Below are 6,527 nucleotides of genomic sequence, written 5' to 3' on the forward strand. Positions count from 1 at the left end.
TTAACAATTTTTCAGCAAGGACGCCCCGAGGTGCAGAAAGCCTTCTGCTGCCGGAGAGGCTGCCCTGTCCTCCTGCCCTGGGCCGGCCGAGAGGAGAGGTTCACTCCTTGCCCTGGCCCCCGCTGCACCGCAACCGTCCGCCCTGGGGGGGGCAGGTGCAAATCCGGGTGCCCCGCTTGGTGACGGTGTCGGCGGGCACCGCCATCTCCTCCTCGTCGTAGCAGACGCAGCGCGGGCAGCCGTCGGCCACGGGGCTGCCCACGGCCTGGCAGGTGGGGGGCAGGCGGGGGCACAGCGGGACGCAGGCGATGTCCCCGCCGGGATGGCAGGTGCACAGCTTGCGGGCAAAGTCGACGTAGAAGGAGAGGCCGGCGGGGACGTGGCCGCTGGCAAAGCCTTGCATCTCGCAGTCGCTCTCCAGGTAGGGGGGGCAGGCGCAGGGTGGGGGGCAAGGGGAGCAGCAGCCCCCGGCCGTGGGGGCGGTCGGCCCCTCCGCGTCCCTCTCGGGGCACGGGGGGCAGGCGCTGGGGTCACACGTGGGTTTCGGGGCTGCGCCGCAGAGCAGGAGGCAGGCGAGCGACAGGCGAAGGGGGCCGGCGAGAGCCATGCTGCTGGGGAGAGAAAGGGGGACATGGGCGCAGGCGTCACGCCGGGCACGGGCACAGCAAACCTCCATGGTCCGGACCCCCCACCCCGAGGTGTAAAGCGAGCGGGACACAGCCGCCTCTCCCTGACATGCCCGTTAGCCATAGTTTTGGTCATCTGCAGCTTGCTGGGAGCAGGGTTGTTTGCTCTAAAACATAGTGTCTTGTGCCCAAAAGCTCATCCCGGCTTCACGGAGGTGTCCTCCACCCCCCAGGTGTTCAGATGGCTGTAACGTGGGGACTGGGTTAGCAAAGTCTAAGTTGCAGCACACGCTGAGCTTTGGCACGGTTGCCCCGGCCAGCAAATGGCATTTGTCCACCCCTACATTGAGGCTAATAACATGTTTCAGTGACTCATTGTTCCTGGGAGGCATTTGGGCATGGACATGTGAAGAGCTCAGCGGAGCACTCTTTGCTTCGGTAGCTCATCCCACGGCCACTACTGTGACTGGGACCCTGCTCTTCTCCCCGGACTCGGTCTGGGTCTCGGCTCCCAGCCCCTCACGCCGTGTCACTTGCCGGCTGGCAACTCACTGCCTGCCTTTTCCAGCCACCTCCCTCCCCCACGGGAAGCCAAGGGAGTCACCTCGCCCTTGTTTCGCTTTGTGAAGCCTTCGCTTTGTGAGGAAGATTTTTTTCAGCTATCGGCCACTCCTGTGGGACTCCGCTCTTTGCCTTCCTGCGTTTTTTGGCCAGTCTATTTTCAACCAGAGCGTCATTTGTGGGCATGAAATCCCTTCCCCTGTGTCTGCCCCCTCCTCCTCCACTTAGACCCCGTAGGATGCACGGCACCGCCTGGCAGCTCATGCTCTCTCCCTTCTCTATTTTAAGGCTGAGGATTCTTTTTTTGGACCGCCAACTTTTCAAGCCACCACCTTTCTGTAAGTGCAGCCTTTCAGATCCCCTCCCCCCTGCCTGAGTGACCTTACGTCCCGCTGTATGAAATACACTCGCTTCCCTCCCGCACCCGGTCCTTCCAGTCTGGGTCTCTTCCCTGGTTGTCCCAGTGCCAACTTTGATTACAATTTATATCATTACCGTCCCGCTGTGCATTTGATAGCTCCCATGTCCTACTTCTGCAGACATGCGACTACTTGAAATGACTTCTTAAGCAAAAAAAAAATGCCAAATTGCATAAATGTATGGAAAATACTTGAAAGCATGAACTCCGACCGTCTTCAATTTGAAAAAAGAGAGACCGGACCCAAAAAGAGACCAGATCAAGTAATTAACTTTAAAGCCTTCCTGTTTATAAAACAAACTCCTGCTCGTTGAAGTTACTGGGAAGTCTGCTTCATCCCTGCTATAAGTCACTGTTCTGCCCCTTTGTTTCATTCACACATTTTAATCTACCGGTTACTTTATCATTTGTTCCCAGCGGACTGAGCCCAGACCCGCTCCCGGCAGAAAAGCTGCCGCTCGGCGATGCTCTCCCTTCCACAGCCCCACGCCGAGAGGTCCCTCCCGGCTGCTCCCAGCTGCGGCCACCCGGTTCCTCTGAGCTTCACGCACAGCCAGAGCAGGGCACCACCATCGTTAAGTCAAAGGTTTTGCACACCCGAACCTCTATCCAATCCCGGACGTCCCAGTCACTGCCAAAACCTCTGACCCCATCTAGCAAAGAAATCGGATTTCTTTGACACAGCCGATTTCCAGCAAAACCACAACATGGAGTTTGCCATTCAGCGGTGGCGGCGGGAACAGCCCCCTGCTTGCTCCGGGACAATTCTCCTGGTCATAATGTCCGACCTGCCCCTCAGTTTTGGGAAACCAAACCCAAGTCCCCGTGGGTCCTGACAGCGGCCGTGAAGCGCTGGTTACCTGCAGGGTGCCGGGCCAGGCGGGAGGGACGGGTGCTGGGCTGCGGTGCGGGACCCTGAGCGGCGTCTCCGGTCTTCACCCCACAGCCCGCCCGGGCCCTCTATTTATGTGCCGCGAGTGGTGGCTCCATGATGAAACAGTGGTGGGGGGAGACAGGGGAGGCGGGGAAGGCTCCGTAACACAAAAGGTGGCTGGGCAGGGCCAGCAAGATGCTTATCTTGCTACTGGTGTGGGTTTAGTCTGTCTGACCGCAGACTAATCCGGCATTTCCCAGCCATCTGCAGGCCTGTCACCAATCCTCGTGCCCCTCTGTGCAGACTTCGGGCAGGGTTTCCGAAGAGTGCTTCGTAGGCTGCCGAGGGCACAGATGTGCAGAGGGAAAGCAAAACGATTTAAAAGCTCTAACGAGACAGCACAGGTGGAGGGTAGCCAGCTCCGGAGCTGCGGTGCTCCCCCTCAGGGGCCGGAGGTGGGCATGGACCTTCATGGGGCACCTGTTTTATCTCTGTTCCCCACAGCTTCCCCAGGGCAGGAATGCTTGCGGGAAGCTCAATGCTTGACACACACCATTTACAGCACTTTCGGCCCTGTGTGGCCGTTTTCCTCTGGATTAAGCTGCAGGGAGCTAAGGCCGTGTGTCCCACGGGAGGAGGTTTGCATGGGTTTCCCATGTGGGCATAACCCGTGTGCCCTGACCAGTGTGGGCTGCCCCGGGGTCGTCCACTCCCTGGTGTGAAAACATCTTAGCCTGACCTACTAATGAGCTCGTTAGAAATGTACACACACACACACACACATTCCCAACACTTGCAGAGCAATGGGATGAAGAGCAGAGAGATCTTGCAGCAGATGGGACTGTGGAGAGCAGCAAAGATTTCAGGAGCACATATACCCCCCCCGTGCACACCCCTCGCAGGAGGAGGTGTTGGGAGAAGACCCTGGGCTGGTGCTGCAGGACCAGGGTCCATCTCCTGCACCAGAGCTGGGTGCTGCGCTTGGGGCAGCGGGACGGGATGCTGCCCAGCCCTCGCCCTCCTCCCACCGCCCTCTCACTGCTCCTTAAACCTGAAAATCCCCGTTCCTCTGGCAGATGTGCGGGGCCCTGGCGCCCCGCAGAGCCCGAGAGCACCGAGCTGCACTGAGCACGGCGAGCGCCGTTGGGTGGCCGCCTCTCACCGGATACGAAAACACTGATAAGGATCCTGTGGCCAGGGAAGGGAAACAAACTCGAAAGACCAGTTATCTGGAAGGGGTTGTCACTGCTGGCGGGCAGTCCTGGGGACATGGGGAGAAGGGACAGCCGGGTGGGGGGTGCAACTCTCCTCTCTTGGTCCCGCTGTTTCCACTGACGCTGCGTGTGGGCGCGTGTTTACAGGTCCCGCGTGGATTTCTGCAGACAAGGCACATGAATCCTCCTCCCCTGCTTGCCGGGACCTTTCCCACCCCAGAGACGTGGTGGGCAGGACATCAGCAGCTGGTCCCTCTCACCACCCTGTACGCCCAAACCAGCGCCTCGGGGTGCCCGCGGGGCAGCACTCTGCCCTGGGTGAGTGCTGCGGGGCGCGTCCCCATCCTCAGGGGTACAGTCTGTGGTGAACTATGGCAGATGCAATGCCGCCATCCCTGGTATTGGCACATGCAACGCCGACATCCCCGGCCAGGGCCTGGGATGTGCCTGCTGGGGGCGGCCCTGGGGGAAAATATCCCGAAACATCTGGAGCTTGTGCCCAACTTTATCAGTTCCCACACTCATAGTTAGCATACAGAAGCCACCCTAAATGTTCGTGGTTGCTATTGAACAGTTACTTCACCCCTGCTGATGTGCAGCTTCCTGTCCTGTAGCCCGCTTGTGGCTGGGTGCCACTGCCCAACAGCGCTGCTGCTGCTGGGAGCACCGGGATTTGGGCTGCGCCGCAGCGGCCCCGTGGGCTGCAAAGAGGTTCAGGGCAGCCGAAGCCTGGGCTGTGGTTACGTGCTGCTGGCCCGTCAGCTGGGTCTTCGGCTGGCTGGCTTTTGGGAGCTGCCACATTTTGCGCGCGCACAGCCCCGCACACTGCCCACCCAGCGCGCCGGGCAGCCACCCAAAATGCAGTTCACACGCATCAACTGTTGCATTCGTTTCTGTTCCAAAAAAAAAATAATCACAGTAACGGCACAGCTTTTGCATAAACAGATGCAATTTCTGAGAGGACAGCCCTTTAGCATGGCCCGTCCCCTACAGCCTTGGTGCTGCTAGACCAAAAGGAGAGCCGTCTTAAGCTCTTATTTGCTCAAACACATACCTGCAGCAGCAGCCCAGAGCTCTCACTCCTGCTGAAAAGTTGTCGGGTGCAATCCAGACATCCTAAAGCTTCCCTAACCCCCTGGGAGAGACCTGCCCAGTGTGCCAGGAGTTATTTCCATGTGCACTTAGAGGGGCTCTCTCTGGGGCAGGGTGGCAGCGGTCCCCATGCACAGGCAGGTCACCCCCTCAAAGGTGCCCATGTGTCTGGAGCAGCCCAAGGGGTCGTCTCACACCTGACCTTAAAACTCACGAGCTGCCTTTGGGACAAGAGCTGTCCCACTGGGGTACTCATATAGGAGGTGGGGGATCTCGGGGGTCAGGGAGGTCCCAACCCCCGGTGAAGGGGAGCTCCCTGCAAGAGAGACGTTGCCCCTGGCTGTCAGGTGGAGGCAAATCTCTGCTCCCTCTCTTGCAGTCAGGTCTGCTGCACGAGAGGACATACTGCAGTCAGGGGCATCAGGAAGGGTCTGGCATGTCCCAGGCTTCAAAATGGTCTGGATTCAGACTCAGTTCTGGGCTTCATGGAGTTATGGGGCACTTTAAGACTTACTCATTTGAGTTTGGAATACATGCATGGACTAATATTTTCAGTTTGTGACAGAGTTGCTAAAATAAATACCATACAATGAGGTTGAGCTAATCAGTTTTTACTTTTTCTGGACAAATATGGTCATTACTCAAGCAAAAACTTGCAGAAGATCTGATAAAGCTTGTGTCACTCAGGAACAAAAGACAGCGGGGACACTCTTCCTAAATAAAAATACTTCAGCATTCTATAATTTAATAAAAGTCTTGTACAAACTAGATTAGATTGAAAGTATGGACTAGCCACTTAGCAGCAAGCCAAAATCAAAATTGGTTGTTGTCCCCTTGGAGCAGCTCCCAAGACCTCTGGAAAGATTGGAAAGCTCTTTGCATTTTTTGAGAGCGACTCCCCCAAACCGGGTTTCAATGGCGCTTCAGTTTGGTCCCACAGCCTTCCTTTCATGTTTGCTTTCATCTATGTTTTTTTGCAGCCATGGCAAATGGCTCTTCTGACCTTCATTATCAGTTCCCAGAATATAATGCTCTGACAGCAAAATTAAGATCAACCTCGCCTTCTCCTCTATCGCTTGATAAGGAGCTCTCAGGATGCATATTCATGAGATGACTCTTACAGGACATGGGGATGAAGCCGTATCCCCTCTCCCAGTTACTGTACCATGAGAATGACTCTTTACTTCTTGAACGGGTTCAGTCCACTGCCTCCTCCCACGGGACCGTGCATGAGACACCCAGTGCCACCAGCTACCCCAGAGGTGAGAAAGGGGCTTTCTTCCAAAGGCCAGTTGCTGCTACAGGTGTGATCATTCCCCACCTGCCCAGCACCTCGTCCCCCCCTGCCCGTCACAGCCCTCACCTGTCCCATCCCAGCCCTCCTGCCCGTACCTCCCCCACCTTTCATGTACCAGGGTGCCACGTCCCACCAACTCCCCTCCTCATTGCTCCTGCAGGGCTCTGCCTCTCCCACTCACCCCCGTGGAGGGGAGGAAGAAGCTGCCTCCTTGGTGCCCACATGGAGCTGGAGGGTGAGAAGAAAGGTCTCTGGGGGGTGCCTGCAGCCCTCCCTGTGAGGGGTGGAGAGGAGCAGGAAGCTGCAGCCATGATGTGGTTTGCCCCCAGCCCTCAAGTGGGCCAGAGCTTCTCATGGTGGAGACAGGTTCCAGCCCTGGTGGGACCAGGATGACTCGCGGCAGCTACACCACCGGCAGCTACTGCGAGCAAACACACCCAACCCC

At 57.6% G+C, this 6,527-nt stretch overlaps 1 long non-coding RNA gene across 1 annotated transcript; it reads left to right on the forward strand.

Moving 5' to 3' along the window:
• Positions 1-332: 332 nt before the first annotated feature.
• LOC309674470 lies at positions 333-3,866 on the forward strand. Its single transcript, XR_014269397.1, has 3 exons — positions 333-421; positions 1,476-1,525; positions 3,841-3,866. It is a non-coding gene; the product is annotated as an uncharacterized lncRNA (long non-coding RNA).
• The last annotated feature ends 2,661 nt before the right edge of the window (positions 3,867-6,527 follow it).

This window comes from Vanellus vanellus, assembly GCF_965231255.1.
Source record: "Vanellus vanellus genome assembly, chromosome: 1".
NCBI lineage: Eukaryota > Metazoa > Chordata > Aves > Charadriiformes > Charadriidae > Vanellus > Vanellus vanellus.